We start from the raw sequence: 22,245 nt of genomic DNA on the forward strand, positions 1-22,245 counted from the left end.
AGTGAGAACAACATATAGCACGGGCCTTGAAGCCCGAAATCAGGAGAGATACAGTATTAGAAAAGTAAATAACAAGCTGCTAATATATATAGTCTATAGGTTCATTAGTTCTTCCTAGTACGCTGATGATATGTAGCACCCTTCGTCCCTATGTGCCTCTTGTTATCAATTGCATGCTATTGCTAATGTTAATCTGATGGTTGTCAGAACATACTATGTATAGTATAGAATAGAATAGAATAGTTGTCGTTCTTTAAGTAACGGATTTGGACATGCCTACATCATCCGATAAGCTTGATATAGATGATAATAGGGAAGAAGATGTGAAGAACAGTGGAGAAGAGGAGGGGACATAATCATATCCATCGTTTCATTGGTCAGGAGCTGCGTGTATTTTGTGTCATATGAAAAATAATGTGACAATCAGTGGCTATTTTGCTCTCCTTGTCACCTGACATTTTTACCTGATCAGACAAAATTAACCTTTCACGAGTGGCTTAGGTTGATGTCAGTTCAGAAAAAAGAAATTATTTTGTAGTTTCTTTCAGTATTAAAACAATGGTTCCAGTGAGGCAGACTGAAAGTGATACATAATGCATGCACTTCATGCGTGCAGTCGAACATATTCGTTCACTGAACTATTGAATGTAATTTCCAATTACTAGGATAGACTATGAGTCGTCTCTAAGTACGGATAATCAGATCCGAGATCCGAGCAGAGTCGATTGCATTATTACCATAATATGAACATGTGTTAATAAATCCCTATAAAAACAGTAACAATTCTAGATGTTTGTAAACGTATCCTCCCCCACCGATGGCACACGTCACATGCAAAGGTATCGTGTCTGTTGTTCACCATATGGACATATATATTCATAGGGAATTGCATCGGACATCACTCTTGTGAAACCCGTGAAGATCCGGGTTAGAATTGATCTTAAGTAACCCATGCTTGTCGTAAGATGCGACGCGACTGACAGGATCGGGTGGCCAGGTTCGCTGACTTGGTTGACATCGTATCCCAATTGCGTAGAACGATGCTCATGACGTTGATCACTGGGTTGTCTGGTACAAACTCGAATATTTATAGACCCATGCCATATAGATGGAATATTGCTGGTTGCGGTGTAAAACCCACTCACTCGCTCACTTTCGTGACTGATGCGTGTGATTTCGAAATATCCCGCTCTTGAGGCGAGTTTATTTCTACCATATCTTCACGGAATTTGTCAAGTAAACAAGGGGCGCCGTTATGTTGCCGGGATATTTCTAAACTAAAACTAAACTCACCAACTCACTCACTCAAGTAAACAATTGATTTGTCATTTTGTGCGGTTACGACGCTCTGTCTAAAATGAAACAAAACCATAAAACACGTCACAATTTAATTCTGGACTCACAAATTCCAGAAACTCTCCGCACTGTGGGCACTTTCTGACAAGGGATTTGACCAAATTAAACATGCAGTTGTTATTAATATATGCCAAGGAAAAAAAAATGAAAAAAAAATTCTTCGAAAACTTTAAACTTAAACTCGCTCGTCCATGGGCCTGCCCATGGGCGAACAGTGGCCAATGGGCGAGAATGTTTAATTTCCATAAGAATTAATGTTTTAGAGGTTGTAAATGAATGAGTGTATGTTTATAAGCATCATGACACAAATTTCAACTCATTTTGACTTAAATCGACTAACTTAGGGCGATATTAAAAAATCTCGCCCATGGGCGAAAATATGTTGGCCCATGGGCGAGAATGTTTAATTTCGATCAGAATTCATGTTTTGATGTTAAATGAATGAGTGTATGTTTATAAGCATCATGACACAAATTTCAACTCATTTTGACTTAATTCAACTTACTTAGAGCGATATTAAAAAATCTCGAGTTGAAATTTGTGTCTTGATGCTGATAAACATACACTCATTCATTTACAACATCCAAAACATGAATTCTGATCGAAACTATACATTCTCGCCATTGGGCCAACATATTTTTCGCCCATGGGCGAGATTTTTAATATCGCTCTAAATTAGTCGAATTGAGTCAATATGAGTTGAATTTTGTTTCATGATACATATAAACATACACTCATTCATTTACAACCTCCAAAACATGGAAAAACATTTATTTTGAGTAAAAGTAAATATTCTCGCCCATGGGCCAACATATTTTTCGCCCATGGGCGAGATGTTTTAATATTGCCCTATGTTAGTCGAATTAAGTCAAAATGAGTTGAATTTGTTTCATGATACTCATAAGAATACACTCATTCATTTACAACTTCCAAAACATGAAAAAAATATGTATTTTGAGTAAAAGTAAATATTCTCGCCCATGGGCCAACATATTTTTCGCCTTTGGGCGAGATTTTTTAATATTGCTCTAAGTTAGTCGAATTAAGTCAAAAATGAGTTGAAATTTGTGACATGATGCTCATAAACATACACTCATTCATTTACAACCTCCAAAACATGCACAAACATATATTTTGAGTAAAAGTAAATATTCTCGCCATTGGGCCAACATATTTTTCGCCTATGGGCGAGATTTTTTAATATCGCTCTAAATTAGTCGAATTAAGTCAACATGGGTTGAAATTTGCATTCATTTATAACTTGTCATGATGTATATAAACATATATTCATTCATTTATAACATCCAAAACATGAATTCTGATCGAAATTAAACATTCTCGCCCATGGGCCAACATATTTTTCGCCTTTGGGCGAGATGTTTTAATATCGCTCTAAATTAGTCGAATTAAGTCAATATGAGTTGAATTTTGTTTCATGATACTTATAAACATACACTCATTCATTCACAACCTCCAAAACATGGAAAAACATATATTTTGAGTAAAAGTAAATATTCTCGCCCATGGGCCAACATATTTTTCGCCCATGGGCGAGATTTTTTAATATCGTTCTAAGTTAGTCAAATTAAGTCAACATGGGTTGAAATTTGTGTCATGATGCTTATAAACATACACTCATTCATTAAAAACCTCCAAAACATGAATTCTTATCGAAATTAAACATTCGATAAGAATACACACTGTTCGCCGATGGGCCGGCCCATGGGCGAGCGAGTTTAAATTTAAAGTTTTCGAAAAACATTTTTTGCATCCTTGGCATATATTCATAACAACTGCATGTTTAATTTGGTCAAATCCCTTGTCAGTAAGTGCCCACAGTGCGGAGAGTTTCTGGACTTTTGTGAGTCCAGAATTAGATTGTGACGTGTACCAACCTAAAGTTTAATCCATGAGCACTGCGTAGAACACATCCAGCTGAAGTGTTTACTGCACTGCAATTCGAATGACAAATTCAAATCAATGTGCACACTGCCGCAGGAACACCATCGACTTGAATTTGGTATGTATTTGGTATTCATATAATTCATAATTTCACAGACATCTTGAGACAGACTCTTGGTGCGTCGAGAATAGTTGATATTCCAAACATATGTCGTCTGCTGATGATGACGACACAGAAATATAAGCAAAAACGTTGTAGGTCTGTCTTTAAACAGTTCAGGACTATGTTGCCGTCGGAGTCCATATCCTTGATCTAAGATTTACACTGCTTGAAAAGCTGATAACACACCTCTTACGCCAAAGAATTTTGGTTTGGTTGTTGTTTAACGCTCAGCGGTCTGTAAATAATCGAATCTGGACCAGACAACATCATGAGCCTCGATTTATGCAGTTGGATACTATGACATGTGTCAACCAAGTCAGCGAGCCTGACCACCCGATCCCGTTAGTCACCTGTTACGACAAGCATAGGTTACTGAAGACCAATTCCAACCCGGATGTGCACGGGTCAAACTCCAAAGGAACGTTTCAGAGATTATAAGTGCTAAAACAGCTTTTTGTGACGTTTGCGTCAGTCTGCGTTTTATTGTACATAAATATCTCAGCTTTTACTTCAAAGTTTACAACAGTTTACTTTAAACGAGACCATAAACTATCAAGATGTATAACGACATCCCATGCATAAAGCAATACAGCATCTGACGGCCTTATAGAATACATCACTTGTAAGGATACATATAATGTTTTTATGTTCACACATCTACAAAGGTCGAAGCGGTATTTACACAGAGAAGTGTTAAGATGTGTGTAAAAACAGCCAGCGCTGAGAACATCAGGCAGACCATGGTTTAGAAAATAATTATATATGGCGTTTGTAGAAAGGGGCGTAATCATTCATGTCTTTGTTGACTTCCAGAATTCACTGCCTGCGGCAAACAATTTGCAGACCTTCCAGCAACTGTCCTTTGAAGCTTTCTTTTAGATGAAAAGTTTAAAAGCATCACACATACGTGTGTGATTGTATGTATGGTTGTTACAAGGACTAATCTGCCGAAAGAGATCATTGATAACTTGAACATCTGTGTCGTATATCGTGGCAAAGTGACTATTTGTAAATTATATAAAATTACTTTAGATGTTGTTTGTTGTGATTATTTTAGTGTTTCTTGTGTCTTTCTGGCGGAATGAAAGGTCTGTAGGTGGAAACAAACTGAAGTTACTCTTTTTGAAGTACATTTCCGAAACAATTATCATTATTTCTTTTAAGAACAACGTCGGTGAATTACAGTAGCAGGATAAGACGAAGGAATTAATCACAAAACTAAAATGACATCTTATTTCTTTGATCAAAGGACGACTTTGATAAGGTATTATTAAATATATTAATAATAATAATAAATAATAATAATTATATACAAAATTTGTATAGCGCCACATATGATATCAAAAACACTCTACGGCGCTTTACAGAAAATGTCACAAATGATCATGAGTGTAGGATGATTTAACGCGACGGGTTTTTACGCCCTTCTTAAACTTGTGGGTGTTTATCAGTTAAGCCTTAATACAAAACCTCATGTACGACTGTATGGTGGAGATGTGCAATGAAGATTATGATAATACAACACAAATATTTTCAAAATAGCAAACCAGTACCACAACAATACGATTGTCTCCAGACTTGTTAGAGTGAATCACAGAAAAACGATAATCATTCATATCGCATACGTTGTCCAATATGTGTAATACCATTACAAGTAAATACTAAACATAAAATTGACAACATTATAATATTTTAACGATACCATAAATTATGGAATAGTCAAGGTGAACGAGTTTCGATGTAAAGTCTTGATGACGATGTGTGAATCCACACCGACAGGTCTCTGTATGCAATGAATTACATTTACACTTAATATTTACACAGAGAAATAAGCATAAGCATTATAAATCATCTCGACTAAGATACAAAATATATATACTACATACATACTGCAGGTCGTGCCACAAATTAACCCCAGTTCAATACAAAGCATTCCAGCCAAAATACCATCAACGACATCGAACAACGGTATATCCGTTCTGGAGAGTACCTACACACAAGTTTTATCGGCGCTGTGGACACTGTACGTGTTTCATGGATAACGAGATGACTTCGAGTTAGTAAGGTTTCAGTGCATATTCTAATGCCAAAGCAAGTGGTTTCACAAAACAAAGGAATGAATGAACTAAACACCAACCACTTTGTTGCGGTATTGGCACCAAGGGAGTAAGATTAAGAAATCTATTGCATGTATCTCTATTTCTTGTCCAAGTATACTTCTCATCAAAAGTTTAGACTCACTAGTGTAAATGTAGCCACTTGTGTGAGTCAACTGTTCTAGATTTTGCAAAATATTCCATACTGTTTAAAGGTGCTGTTTACACATGAACTGATGTATTGTAAAACAAATTCGTAACGTTGAAAAGATTTGTTGTCATGAGTTCAATAAATGATGAAACTCATTGAAAATTGGCAAATTCTTAACAAAACTTTACACCAAAACGCAGCTGTTCACATGCACGATATTTACACAATGTCGGGCTTCTAGCAATTTGATAATTGATCTTCGTGCAATGCATCTGCATAAGGTTTGCATTTGGTTCCCCCATGTTAGTGGAGAAATTCATCTTCGATGTAACCTCATATATATACATAACCTATAGTGAGTACTTTAAGTGAGTCTAAACTTTTGATGGGTAGTATATATTGATCGAGACTGGCCACCTATACGATCTATACCAGAGCCGCATCAGTTTTGAGGTCAACTCCCCTGTTATGGTACAATGGTGAGTAATGTGTAAGACAAGAAACATACTGCCTGTTGTTCTATCAGGACAGGGGCTGAGGTAGAACTATTTGTACCGGTTGTCCTCTCAAATTTTCTCGTCTATGATGATCATATAGTACGATATCTCATGACATCGCCTTTTTGAAAAGCTATTTATCATCAAAAACTGTGTTCCTCTGGAGATATTGCTTGTGTGAGGTTTTGTACAAAGCCATGACAATGCTATGACGCCATGAAGTTGATGACGTCACAATGATATGACATCGCTGCACTGCAAGTGTAATGGTAGTACCGTGTTCAGAGATGTTCATTTTTCATTGAAAACTATTGAAGAGGGATGTTTGATGATAAAGAGAATCTCACCCTCGTGTCGGCAAGCCTCGGATATTTGAAACTTTATCGATTTGTGTTGATATAATGATATCAGAGTACAGTAGGGTGAGATTCTCTATTTGTTGCTTGTCACTAATTATACTGCTTTCTTCCTATTTCGTAGATTTATGAGGGGCGGTGGGGTAGCCTAGTGGTTAAAGCGTTAGCTCGTCACGCCGAAGACCCGGGTTCGAATCCCCACATGGGTACAGTGTGTGAAGCCCATTTCTGGTGTCCCCCGCCGTGATGTTGCTGGAATATTGCCAAAAGCGGCGAAAAACCAAACTCAGTCAGTCAGTCGTAGATTTATGATTTCACTTGTCTCCAGTTTTAGCATCTAACACCAAGCAATAAACACATCATGCTTGTAACGTTTGCAGCAACTGTGGTAATTTCCAAGCAGAGTCAGGATGAATTTTGGGTGTTTTATGGGCTTTGTGCGCCAGGAATTCTTCGTCACGTTGTGGGAAAATTGGTGTTTTGTAAGCTAATGTCAGCATATCACATTTCTTTAGAATTACATTTCCGTACAAATTGCTCTTTTTGTCATCAGAGTTACATTCTGGTATTTTGTGAGAATGAACTAGTTGCATTATTTAACTACGTAGTTTGCTGCAAACCAGCCTCAAAATCGATGTCGACATGAATATTGTACATTATTTATTCCATTCACAATTTGACAGCCAACTGGAGATAGGATAGGTCCTAGGAGTAGTTGATACTCCAAATACCATTGAATGTCTACTGACACACGGAATTCAAAACCAAAAACGTAGTAGGTTTATGTGCCTAGAAAGTATAATATGCGTCACTTTCACTGTGAATCCACGTTAGAGTCAATGCCATTCAGTTTTTAAATGAAGATATGTATTGCAGACTGTTTAACCAAAACTGATATACACACAGAGAGGAATTATATACAATTAAACCTCATGGACTGGAACTATATTTTGTCTCTGTACTGTGCTGTTGGTGATAACTTTGCTGCACTTAAACAGTTTACGTTTAACAACTGAAGTGCTGAAATACTTGTAAGACACGTTTCGGACTCCTTTCAGGTGAACAATTGACTAGCCTTTGGATGTGTTTATGCCGGATATGTGTTTGGGCAGGATAAGCTAACCTTTTCGCCAACACCCGGTGCCATCACTGTTTGATAATGATTCATAAACACATAATCTGTCATTTTATCTGATTCTATCAATCAATGGGCTGTCTTGACCAGAGTCGATTGTTTACAGAATGCCGTCATTCTGCTGTAAAATCGTTGAATGAGGCGTTTATAAGCAAACAAGGAAACAAGCATGCTTACATTATAGTTGGAATTGTACAACCAACTCTGCTTTTAGGAGAGATTTCTGAGGAATGTCAAAAGGGTGTTTCTTTCTTTATTTATTTTCACTTTTTGTTTCATCACACCAGGGTTACAGATGATACAAGCAGAGTATATTGATGGACAATAGTTCTATTGCATTTAATGCATACATTATAATACAACAAATTCTGTACTTAGGAGAGATCACTGATGGATGTCAAAAGGGTGTTGTTGCCTTTATTTTATTGGAGGTCAGTTTTATTTGTGTCAACCCTTTGTTAAATGTACGTGATGATTTTCAAATTTAAATTTCACAATTTCTTTAAAGCTCAACAATTTACATGTACTTTGAAAAGCACCATAATGCTTATACATAATACATTCACTTTCTAAAATCGTGTATAACGGTATTGGTTGATGGAGACAACATCGCATCTGACGATTTCATACAAGACATCTATGATAATCCTTATAAAAATACATATTATCATGGTTTTCATGTCCACACGTTTACAAAGTTTGAATCTCTATCTCTTGTGGTTACCTTAGAAATATTGACATCTGCGCAAAAACAATCATCATTAGAACAACAGGAATAACATGGTTTTAGAAAATAAACAGGTATAATCTAGTCTGTTGAAAGGAGGAATTAATATCATTCATCTCATTGTTGACTTCCAGCCAAATGCAATCCGTAGACCTTCCAGCAGCTGTCCTTTGAAGCTTTCCTTTTAGATGAACAGTTTAAAAGCATCACACATGCCTGTGTTATTGCGTGTATGGCTGTAACAAGGGCTAATCTGCAGATTCTTGTGAGATAGAGATCACAGATGACATGAACGCGTACTTGTACCAGTGCCATGATTGTAACTATTTGTAAATGACATATAAATTGCATTAAATGAAACATATAATTTGGCGAAAGGTTGTCCATCGCCTTCTTTAGATACAACAACCGCTCCACATTGACTAAGTACAACGTTTGTAGTCAATGTGAGTATCCCATTTGATAAAGAGAATTAATGATTTCACATTTGAGGTGTCTTTGAACGATATATGATGGCTGTTTCCTTGATGTGGGACTTCAAGCCCAATGTGATCAAGGCTGCAGCAATTCTTCCTTCATGGGAACGAGATCCCACGAACCGGTCGTCTTGGATATGGCCGCACTATTCGAATAAAAGCAGTTACGAGACTTTGCTCTACACAGCGAGTTGTCCACTCGACATACGATTTCTCGAATGTCCCAGTATAAACCAAAACGTTAGTTTGTGAAAGCAGGAACTATTGTAATTACTTCGTGTTTAAGGATGTATTATGTTTATATATGACATATTTCTGGGTTTGTGTATGTTTATGACCATGTATGCATGTAATTATACCATTGAGCATTACGTATTATCTTTACATTTAGGATCCATGCCTCACACAGATAAATTCACTCTTTCCTAAATTAGGACTTCCTTTTATCAGATAATTCCGTGCTGATTAATCATAGAAATGTCTTTCTAAGTGATTCAGTTCAAAGGGTGTAGTGAGCCTGCTGTGCGCACCCTGTTTAATCAAACATGCAGATTGTTATCCTCAAATAATGTGGTTGAGGGTGAAGAAAGATATCATTACAACTTTTTAAAAATAGGTAAACTCGACTCAAATAACTCCACGTGTTATGTTGTGAGGGAAGCTGTGCGACAAAATAATTCCAAAACAATGGTAGGCGTAGGTGCCAGCTGTTGGGATTTTCTAAGAGTCTTGCTTTCGACCATACGTGTCAGTGTTCTCTCGATTTTAACAGAATCTCTGCAAGAATTCCGTGCAGAATTTGAGATAAAGAGTGCCACAACCATCACACTTGTGTAGCCCGGAAACAGCCCAGTTGTATTGTAGCTTACAGACAAGCAGTAACATGCCAGTGTCTAGCAGGAACAAGAAAGGTTGCCGTGGAACTCCCAGAACTGGTCTGATTAGTCACACAGACGTGCCATATCGCTACTCATCTTAACATAGTGTGGCAAGAGGACTGGAAGGTATTTATATATCTTGGCAAACGATCTACGACCAAAGGCACTTATGTTTCTTAGCATTAGTTTTGTTGTAGTACATTACATTCACGATTACGTGATAACATGTCTTACGAATTAGGTTTTATGAGAATATTGTCAGACTATTTCATGAAAAGATTCGGTAAAATGACTTTAAAATATTTTATCTAGATATAACATAGTGTCATGCAGGTACAACACCGGTGTACGATTCCAGCTAAGCCATAAGCATTTGCAAAAATAGTGTCGACTTTACAGGCTGTTCGCCAAAACGTGTATCCTGAGTGTATCATGATTCACTTTAGGCCCCGAATTATGTATTGGACTACGCAGAAAGGTTCATGTTTCAGCTCTGATTATTGTTTTCATAACAACACCCCCATGCCACACAGATACATCTAACATCGTGTTTTCAAAACCGCGTAAAAAACCCAAACGCACTCATTTACATCCGCAAGCATGCTGCAACAGGTAGCGCAATCTTATTCGAAGGCGACACATAAGAAATCTAAACGAACATAATGTAATATGTAATTTCTCTATAATTAATGCTTATAAACTTTAGGGTAACCAGTCTCGATTATCCGCAAGCACAGATTGAGGAAAAATAGCAGTGAAGATAATATGAATAAATCCCTGTGATGGCAGTATGCGTTTGCTGGACCATGTCGGATCGTCAATTTGCCAATTCGAGTTTTATGTGGTCTATGTTTTTCGAAATATTTGCTTATCCCATGTCGCCGGAAAAAACTTGAGAAGTCTCTCATGAGTATTGCAAATCCATATTTGTATTGCTGCCATACAAAAGGAGACAAATTACGTAATATACCCTGTTCGTATCAAGGGCTGTGCGTTTACACGTTGTCAACTTGGATCAAAGAACACCTCATCACCCCTTTCGTAAACCTTCGTGGGCTTTCAGTGCTGATTGTATATGTCTTCACTGGCAGACTCAGATAAGTTCTCCGTAGACATATACTTGTTTCCATAATCCATGTTAAAGACGACGTGGTTCTTTGGGAAAGGCTGATAACATGCTGTTAATACTTGCTTTGCGTTTGTGTACCCTTGTACACGTGTCATTGATCATGAATTACTTTGTCAAATCAATTTCAGAAGAAAACGGATGTGTAGTAGAACCTGATGAAACACTATTAATAGTCTGTCATACAGATCTTACTACAGCCCATGCAAGTCTAGAATACGTTTCATGTCTAGATTCTGAAAATGAAGAACGACTCTGGGATCCTTTTTATCATATTTTATGAATATAATGCAGGAACCATTTTCTGTAAAATATGGTCTTTTCAGAGACTAGTCTACACTATTGCCTGAGAAACAAAGGGTATGCCAGTTATCATTGTGCGCCTCGTTGGTCACTTGTATGGAGACCCGTGAAGATCCGGGGTAGAATAGGTCTTCAGCAACCCATTCTTGTCATAAAAGGCGACTATGCTTGTCGTAAAAGGCGACTAACGGGATCGGGTGGTCAGGCTCGCTGACTTGGTTGACACATGTCATCGTATCTCAATTGCGCAGATCGATGCTCATGCTGTTGATCACTGGATTGTCTGGTCCAGACTCGATTATTTACAGACCGCCGCCACATAGCTGGAATATTGCTGAGTGCGGCGTAAAACTAAACTCACTCACTCACTCACTTGTATGGAAGGTATAGAAGGTACAGCAACTTTTTATTAAGGCCAGTTTACTTGAGCGTTAGGTTGTGGATAAGACGGCCGTTGCATAATGGAAGAAAAAGGAGGACAATGTATATTTTTAAAATACTCCTGGGATAATTAACCTATTGTTATGTTTTTATGAACGTTGGAACTTCATGAAAAACTGTAGACTGACTGAGGGACATGTATTAGTGAATCTGTGAGTCTGTGATATCGAAACATCTCCTAACTGCATAAGTGAATAAGATTTTACGCATACCCAGCTACAAAAATGGAAAACGATTAAGTATTTGTCCTTTTTGCATCAAAGAACTTCCCACCGATAACGTAAAATGGAATTTTCTGTTCAATGTCCACAAAAATGAATGCAAACAAACAGTGATTTACTTCCGAAAAAAGTTATATGAATAATATCAGGCAGTTACCTTGTTACCAGAATGTATCCGCCCAAACCCACACAATATCCCTGCATCTGACAAAGAAACATGCTCAATGTTACGCGTCTTGTAAGAATCTAATATTGTAAAACATATATACAGTTTTTTTCCGGTATATCGAATAGTGATAGTTTCTCACCTTTGTTTAAGATTCCTCAGACACGTGTAAAGTCTTATTGGTCAGCTGAGAAAATACACATGACAACATTTTCACGATGGAAACGGTTCTTTAAAACCATTATTTAGTCTGATAACAATTAGAAATCTATCAATGCATTATCGGCTAATCCTTTGAACATATGATACTGTTTTCTACACATGCACTTTACGACAGGATATGCTATTTTCCATCAATTTATTTTAAATCTACATAAGCAGCGATAACTTTTGACAAATCCTCTGTGCACGATAACAGTTCTTAATCAATCAACGTATTGTCGATTAATTCTTTGATAGATGTTTGTTTTAACTCAATTGTTAATTCCTCTCTTGCTGCGCTTTCACGTGCATATTGCATGACATATAATACATTCACCGCAACAGATTGAACTTATAAGGTTGAGTAATTACCCCAGACACGAGAAATACCAATTACACGCTGGTAATGTTGTCAGGTCATCTATAATTATTATACCTGTAATAAATGTATTAACTAAGCATGAAGTATAGGAAGAAAGGTGCAGCTGTACACCGCCAAACATGGATAACGACAAGGGAGCTGTATTCGTCCTATCGTTTGCAATTTAGTTACCTGAAAGACTGTCAGGTGTTTTGTTGTTGTTTGCATTTTGCTGATATGAGCGGAACTTCACTGTTTAAAAAATGATACTCACACGCATGTGTTGTGTAAGTCAACAATTGTAGATACTATTTCAGATTGCATAAATTATACCAATGGCGCCTCAAATAAATCAAATGTGCATTACAACATTACAATTTGCATGACATTATTACCTGACATGAATAGATATCAATTTACACAACACTGAAACGTGATTCCAATCAGTCTCAATTATTTTATCAACCATGCACGAGAAATAACCCACCACTCATATTTCTTGGTTAGGCTGAAAAATCAATTGTGTAAGGGGAATGAACTTTTAGGCAGTAGTGAATGTATAGGAAAATGTCAGTTGTTATGTATTGAGTCCCAAGTTGAAATACATTTTCAGTAAGTAAAAACAATTGGGTGTGAATCCCACAGACAACTAAGAAATATGCTGTTATTATCAATTGTATTCTAAAATTCACAAATCAAAACAAAACTATGGCAGTACCAACTTGTGTGGCAGTACCAACTAACGGGATCGGGTGGTCAGGCTCGCTGGCTTTGTTGACACATGTCAACGGTTCCCAATTGCGCAGATCGATGCTCATGCTGTTGATCACTGGATTGTCTGATCAAGACTCGATTATTTACAGACCGCCGCCCTATAGCTGGAATATTGCTGAGTGCGACGTAAAACTAAACTCACTCACTCACTCATTAAAACATGGACTTCACACTGAGATTATGACATGATTTATTAAAGCGCATGTTCCATGAAAACTTGCAACCTTTTGGTACCGGATATGGGGATGAGAATAGGTTTCCGACGACCGCTTTTGAGACTGACATAAAATGGTAAAGGGAAACTTTGAAGGCATCAATGACATTCTGCGACGTTTCTTGAAACTGTTATTGTATTACCAGACAATAAGGTACTGGTACTTCATGTTCCATGAATACCAGATTGTCTTTGATGGGCTACAAGCAATATGACATGTTTGGACTTTCACAGGGTGTAGTGTATGAAGACCTTGTCGTATTCTTCTCGAATGACATCGCCTGCCTGTTGCTGGAACACTACCTAGATTACCACAGCACTGCCAGGCTGCTTTGTGTCGTGAAGATTTATGATCTCATTACGTCTCCAGCTATATTATCTCACACCAAGCAATAAATATATCTTTTAGAGTTAATTGACAAGAAGCCTTGGAACAACTGCAGTAAGTTGTCAGCACGGACAGGTTGATAGGAAGGTTTTGTTGGCTGGAGTAGCAGCTTTGTAAGTGAAGAATGCTTTTTCAGAAGGTGAAAAAATTGTTTTCTTGTAAGTTAATGTCGGAATGTTGCATTTGTTAACATATCACACACACTAAAGTTGGCAGGGGAATGTATTGTTGTTGTACAATGTATAGAATTACATTGCCTCTCATATCATTTTGGAAGACCCGGTGCCTTGTGACGTTATCGAACCAGGGTAAGATCCACCATCCTTCAAGATCGACAGATACTAATTACTGGGTTAGGTTCATGTATGATGCTGCCATCTGTGGCATGCCCACACATGAAGAGGAATCAGAGATACATAGTTTGCGTCACCGCACCGAGACCGTTTTCAGACGCAGTTTCAACAGACTAATCAGATTTTATCTATGTTTTTATCTAAGTTCAAGTTGTTGGTCATGAAGACCTGAAACCATGCTGGAGGGGTTCACCGTCGTCGGCGATGGTTCAGACATCAGCTCTTTGGTGATTTCTTCTCACAGATACCAGGCAGATAAATGCTACCTAGAATTATGCTTGTTTGTTGTTTAGCACAATACTCAGCAATATTCCAACTATGTGTCAGCGATCTGTAAATAATCGAACATTATAATAGTCCATTTATACTGCGCAGTTATCCACCCCTGGTCAACGAGTACAGAACAATCCATGTGGAGAATACAACCGATCTCCTGTCAGGCGCTCAAAGTTCAAATTCAGACTACCATCGTATCATACTAGGTACCCAATTTTACTGCTGGGTGGACAGAGGCAATTTTGAACAAACTCACTTGCCTAAGGTGAGGCCACATGTATCACATGTGCTTCGTTGTGGGGCAGGACTGAAGTCCTAGAAACTCTCAGGATTCAAGCTGCCAAACACAGTCACCCATTCGAGGACTGTCCGCGACCATCGTTGCTTAACTTCAACTGATGGTGGCCTAAGCTCTACGCATTATCATCGATCTACGCAATTGGGATACGATAACATGTGTCAACCAAGTCAGCGAGTCTGACCACCCCATCTCGTTAGTCGCCTTTTACGACATGCATGGGTGCTCAAGACCAGCTCTAACCCGGATCTTCAGGGGTGGCTACCTAGAAGCAAACTTAATCACAAATACACGCACCCTGCAATATCGTCCATTTTGACATTTATCTTATACTGATATTACGATATCATCTCGCGTTTAATCAATCTCTTCTCTTTCCTGTGTAGTCTTCAAAGACTTAAGCCATCTTCCCCGAGTGTTGCAAATGCCAATGTGGGTTACAAGATAAAAAATAATGACAGTTTACGTCACGGACTCAGAGAGGAATGTGTGTCCACTCACTGTCAGTTTTGATCAAAGGGAAACCTTTTAGCCTTTCAGGCAAAATGTTCATTGGCTTCTCAGTTCTGATTATGTGTCATCACTTCCCGACAGGTTTGTCGAGCACCACCAAATACGCAAACCAATTAATGTATACAATGCCACCGCAGGAACTTTTATTTACTCTCTATATAGTTGAATACCGTTGCCTTAAGTTGGAAATCTGCATCCTTGATGATTCACGCTCTTCTTGTTTTGAACAACTGATACTTCAAGGAACTTTACATACAGGATATGGCTCCTTATAGAGCAGTATGACATTGGTCGCGATTGATTAAGACGAGAGGCCTTTCAGGCGTTACCCACTGTTTTACATGATGTATGAAGCCCATTTCTAGTGTCCCCCGTTGTGGTGACCCGTGAAGATCCGGGTTAGAATTGATCTTCAGCAACCCATGCTTGTATGAGGTGACTAACGGGATCGGGTGGTCAGGCTCGCTGACTTGGTTGACACAGTTCATCGTATCCCATTTGCGTAGATTGATGCACATGTTGTTGATCACTGGATTGTCTGGTCCAGACAAACCGCTTATGTACAAACCGCCACCATATTGCTGGAATATTGCTAAACGCGGGGAAAAACTAAACACTGTTTTAGGGTTCCATTATGGCTATAGATATAGCTGAATGTCACTGCATACGCCATTTATAATATTAGATTATACACACCAATGAGGTGTTTTATCATGATACATAATGATACACTGATACATTGGTTAAGCAATGTAGGTGATATACTTAGTGGGATTTCCCTTGTCACTATTTTCTTTAAATCTGCAGTGTTTTCCATTTGTTCGAAAATAGTATTCATTCCATCATCATCTGTATGTAAGTCCCCAAACATTCGAAGTAAATTAAAACGTTCCACCTTTTTAATCGTAGAATACATGTTCTTTTAATGTATGGCTAGATTTGCTAAATTGCTAACGGCTGAAGGGATGGTGTAAATCCAGCTAGGGTCCATGCAGGAAGCAAATGTACTGTAAGTCCCCATGGTCCCTAGTATGGTGATCTACCTTCAGTTGTTGGCAATCTATAGCCGGTTTTTATATTGTATTGTCATTTAAAAGTAACATATTTTAGATTTAATTACTAGTCTTAAATTTATCACTGTGATAATCTAGTTGTTTTACTGTCCTTCGTCGACAGGTGTTTTATAATGTAATTGTGTTTATTGATAATTCATAACTTTTAAAGTCACAATATGGCTGAAATATTGCCGATGTGACTATATATCTTACGTAACTCACTCCATCATCATCTGTTGATTCTCAATGTGTATGTTGCGAGGATACTGGTTTCTTTGAGTGGCATTGTTTAGAAGTTGGAGAGTAATATACACACAAACATTATGGATAAACAACTTCTTTATTCGGTAGATGCGACGTTTCGATACAGATTCTTGTATCGTTGTACATACTTGCTTGACAACGATACAAGAATCTGTATCGAAACGTCGCATCTACCGAATAAAGAAGTTGTTTTCCATCTAATAGAGGATACTAGTGTTTGGTGCCATGTCTGTGAAAGCTTGGTGAAAGTCTGTAATAAGAAAGAAGCTAAAATTACAACCCAGTTGATTTACACTTCAGAAGTAATTATCTTTATTCACAGTGCGTTGTACGACATTAACAGTGTCAAGGGACAAGAGATGACTTTGTTTCCTCAACAAGATTAGAACCAGACGTTAATCACAAACCCGAAATGATTTCAGATTCCTTTTATGAAAAGGTCAGTTATGTAAGATTTCCAATACAACCATGTGCTGTGATATATCTAATAAGCCTAAATATAAAACCTCTTGTAAACTTGTTTTCGGTACAAATGTTCGGAACACGTTTCAGTGAAAAATATCTCCACAAAAGCAAACCTGTACACTAGCAAAACGTTTTCTTTCAAATTATTCTCGTCGCGTGTATTTGTCAAATTGCTAAAGCGGCGTAAAACAATATTCACTCATTCATTTACTCACTCAGATTATTCAAAGTGTATTTGTTGTCAAACCTGGTGATACGAAGCATAAGTAAAAGGTAATTATTTGCAACGGTAAAACTAAATACTAAATAAAACAGCATCACAAACATCTTCAATTACGGAACAATGAAAGTTGTTCTTCGTGCAAAGGACATTTTATATAATAATAGACCGGAATGTATTTCTGTTTCAATCGAAAATAAACGCACATTAAAACATTATATCGCTATTATGATGTCAAAAGCAAGATTTCTGTCGGTTTATCATTCTGTAATCATTTGGAAGGGTAACCGCCATATGTCTGGAATATTGCTGAGTGCGGCGTAAAACTAACTCAGTTGGAAGGGTAAGGTTTCCTGAGGATCAGTGCTCACACCGATGGCGTTCAGGTATAGACAGTTGTCAGTTTCAGCTGTCGACAGTTGTCCAATACTACATCATACATTCTTCTCTGTGTACATAGCATTTGTTCCTTTCAAGCCAAAGACTGAAATACATAATCGGCAGCTGCCAGTTTCTAATTATGGTTAGTATATCCCTACAGACGACGGCACACATACCACAGCCACATCAATCAGACCTACATAAGTGGCGAATAGTGTATATCTGGAAACCCTCACCTTGTGTTCAATTAGCCGACAGATTCTGTGACAAAACAATCTGTCAGTGGTTCATCTCAGGGAAGAAAGGAAACAGTACAAGTGTTCGAAGGAATATGCTCCTCAACAACATCACTAAATTAGGGAACTGTTAGAATTACATCAATGCTCTTTCATTCTTTACCTGAGTTGTGGGCAGGTGCGTGACAATTGCCTCAGCACATGTGGCTATGTTTGACCTCTAGTAACGGTTCTTGCATGTCTTTAACGCTGCACCTTTAGCCCTTATCATACGAATGCAAACAACGTCCCTTGTTGAATCGCAATGTTGGGAACATCTGTTGACCTGTGAATAATCATGATGTGCAATGTCGTTAGAACATCAGCTTATTTGTGCGTTTATCAAGTGAACAATTCCCTAATGCAAAGAAAGATCCTGTTGCAAAGTTTTCCAACACCTTGAATTTCGTTACGTTGTCTGTTGCATAGTGCAGACTCCAAACAGGCTGCTTCAGACTACACAAAAACATCCACAACAATGTAATATAGTGTAAATCAAATCAGAGCAACAGAACCATTGCAATATTCATGAGAAATTTCTGATACAAGCCGTTGATTGTATGATTCTGACCTTATCATCAGCACGTGTCAATACATCACATCATGATGGCAGGTGTACAAGCAACACACAGGTTATACAACCAAGTTCGATTCAAAGCAATCCTATCAACAAGAATGGCATTATGGAAGTATAGCTACTTTTCACAGAATCCCACCAGCAATCAAACATTTTTTTCCGAAGACAGTCAGGAATATGTGATTTTTCAGGGATATGATGTGTCTGGAATCCGTTAAACTTTTCTTCCGAAGAGCCTCCAGTTAATGGATCCAGAGTGACTTATTTACCCGAATAACAAAATGCATTTCATTACCATCCTCAAATGGACAAACGTTTCCCCATCAGAACACTAAACAATGATATAATACCAGTTGAGTCAAATCCATGTTGACAGCGTAAAACACATCTAATTAAGATATTAAGTACGCTCCTGGTCGAGTGACCAATTAATTCCAGCACAATGAAAGGTTAACTGACATTTTGAGGGTTATCTTTACGCCATCACAATTAGTTCTATCAAATGAAGGGTCAGTGACCGTTCAACTTTCAACACGATCTCTTCAAGAGACTCTAACAGCAGAATCCGAGATAAACACAATGACGTCATTCATCTATTGTAGCTTGGAAAGAAACAGTGGCATGCCAATGTCTTGAAGGATCAAGCCTTTCCACCGTGGAACTCCTTGAACTGTACTGAGGTCTGATTAGTCACACATGTGTACCTTTTTCTTTCTCACCTCAGCACACATGTAGTGTGTCAGGAGAACTGGAAAGTTGTTTGTATATCTTGGTTGAAGATCTACTACTAAGGACAATTAGGTTCCTCATCATTTCTGTTTGTCATGGTACATTACGTTTAAGATAGAAAAGCCCTCCACGCAAGGTTTTATAAGAGTATTGAATGAACATGTCATGTAACGATGCGGTTAAGACCTAGATTTATTTTTAGAGGTTCCTGTCAGTGTAACGTTCCTGTCTGTGATCTCAGAAACACATTTTACCTGCAACATTCAATTATCCATTTCCAGATTGTACATACATATTTTCGTCTAATGTCACATTTCGCTGTGCTGAATAGCGTTCCTTCGACGTGTCGAAATCCATGGTGTGTCAGAAACATGAACTTCAAATCGTAGATTCGCCCTGGTTATGCTTCCAGGTTTGTCAAGTTTGTTTCATAACATGTTTCTTAAAACATCTGAAACCTGCATCATTTTCCTCCCACACCAAGCTGACTCTCTGTATATTACTGAAATACTGGGATATACATGCACGCAGCCAGGAGGTAGATTTGTGAAGGCCCATGTTGATCTAATTATAAAATAAACACTGGGACATATAAAAGTTACATTCCGGCAATATCTCGATATCTGTTACCATTCTCTATAACATGTCATATGTACATCTTCAATTTGCTCGTTCGACATAATTCATATCATTTGTGTCTTCTTTATATACTATTTCCTATTCAACCCGTGAAGATCCAGGTTAGAATTGGTCCCCAGTAGCCGAAGCTTGTCATAAGAGGCGACTAACTGGGTCGGTGTTCAGACTTGGTTGACACATGACATCCCAATTGCGTAGATCGATGCTCATGATCACTTGATTGTCTGGTCCAGACAGACTGTCTGTGGAGACCGCTGTCATATAGCTTGACATTTCCTGAGTGCGGCGTTAACAACAAACAAACTGGCTCTTATTCCATGTAGTCTGTACATTTTGCTGAAGTATTGTACATCCCCTTTTGCTGAGATAGGTACGAGGAAAATTTACGTAATGGTCTTTGTTCGTTTCGAGGAATGTGCGTCTACTAGCTGTCAGATTTGATCAAAGGAAAAATTGTATACCCTTGATCATTAGTAAACACTTCGTGAGCTTTCCAGTGCCTATTTGTGAATGTGTGTTTCAGCACGTTTCTTATACTCATGCCAATAATGGTTGTCACCCCCTTCAATTTTTTTAATTGGAGAGGGGATGTGGGCTGGGGCAATGAGGTGTGTGTGGGGTTGGGTTGGGGAGGGGGTGACAACCATTATTGGCATGAGTATATATACATTTGGCGAGCAATGTGTAAACATGTTGTTTATTTGTGTATCACTGATCCACAATCCATATATACATTTGACTTGCATGAAGCATAACTTTTTGAACACATTTCTAAAAAATACATGTAAATCCTGACAGTCAGGATACCATCTTGATATAACCTGTTTTGTGTCGTCTGTCGTGAAACGTGTAAGATATTTCTGGCAGACTTAATGTCCGTCTTTAGATTGTTTTCAATCATATGGCCCAGAAAACAGCCTAATATCGACGTTCTGCTCAATGCGAATTACACATAACTCGATCGCATCGACTTAATGAAGTTCCCATGCATATCCTTATGCCAGTGTGTTTGGTATGCTGTAGGTCAAACCGAACAAGAATGAATGAAGTAAACAACACAAAATCTGACAGCAAATTGAGGCTACATTTGTACAGAGTGTACAGAGAGTGTACTCTAGAGACATAATGACGGTTCTTCTAGTCTGTTTTTCTGTCCATGTATATTGGTGGAAGAGACTACAGTGACCTGTATGATGTATAACACATCTGTTTTGAATCTCGAGGTGACTCCTCTGTGATACAACGCGTGCTGTGTTTGCCAAATGCACATTAGTTCGTTAGACAAGACATTTGGAAACATACTTGTTGATCTATTATAATTGGACTGTTTCCGACTTGGTGAAGACAGTGACATGTGCATCAGGATCATGCAGTATTTGTGTCATGTCCTTCCTTCTGTTAAAAACCCCACACATTTTGTTCTTGCTTACCCCTAACAGTGCCTTGTTCGTTTCTAATTTGTAGATTGATCATTTCATTTTCCCCTGAAGTACATCATCTGACACCAAGCAATATACAAGTCTTTCAGAACATCATGAACATGAGAAGAAGAACCTTGCAGCAACTGTGATAATTTCTCAGTGTGATTAGGAAGAACCTCAGATGGAGGTTTTGCACGCGAAGAATGCTTCGTCACTTTGTAAGAAAACTGGCGTGTTGTAAACTAATGATAGAATGAGGCTTTTCTTACCATATAACAAACATACAGTCCGAAGAGGAACGTGAAGGTTTTGTTGACATCTATATAATTATATTTCCGTGTAATTTGCTTGTTTTGTGGTCCGATGCTAATGCATGGAATAAACGGGACTGTTTGTTGTAATAAACTATTAGCGCCATGTAACTACTGTTCCTGCTTCAAAGAAGTGTCTTCATGGCCGCAAAATCTCAAGCCGACATGGAATTTGCATTTAGTTTAGTTTTGATTTGATTGTTTGTCATTTTACACCGCACTCAGCAATTTTCCAGCTCTGTGCGGCGGCCTGTGAATAATCGAGTCTGGACCAGACAATCCAGTGATCAGCATGAGCATCGATCTACGCAATTGGGATACGATGACATGTGTCCACCAAGTCAGCGACCGATCCCGTTAATCGCATCTGACGACAAACTCAGGTAGCTGCAGATCAAATATAATCCGGATCTTTACAGGTCGCTACCAAGAAGCAAACTACTACCTGAAAGCCAGCGCAGACAATCACAAATGCATGCATCCGGCTAGATCGTCCATTTCACAAATTGGTCATTTATCTTTTACTGATAGCATGA

The sequence above is a fragment of the Haliotis rubra genome, unplaced genomic scaffold (assembly GCF_003918875.1).
Source record: "Haliotis rubra isolate DU_JTF1 unplaced genomic scaffold, ASM391887v1 Scf228, whole genome shotgun sequence".
Lineage (NCBI taxonomy): Eukaryota > Metazoa > Mollusca > Gastropoda > Lepetellida > Haliotidae > Haliotis > Haliotis rubra.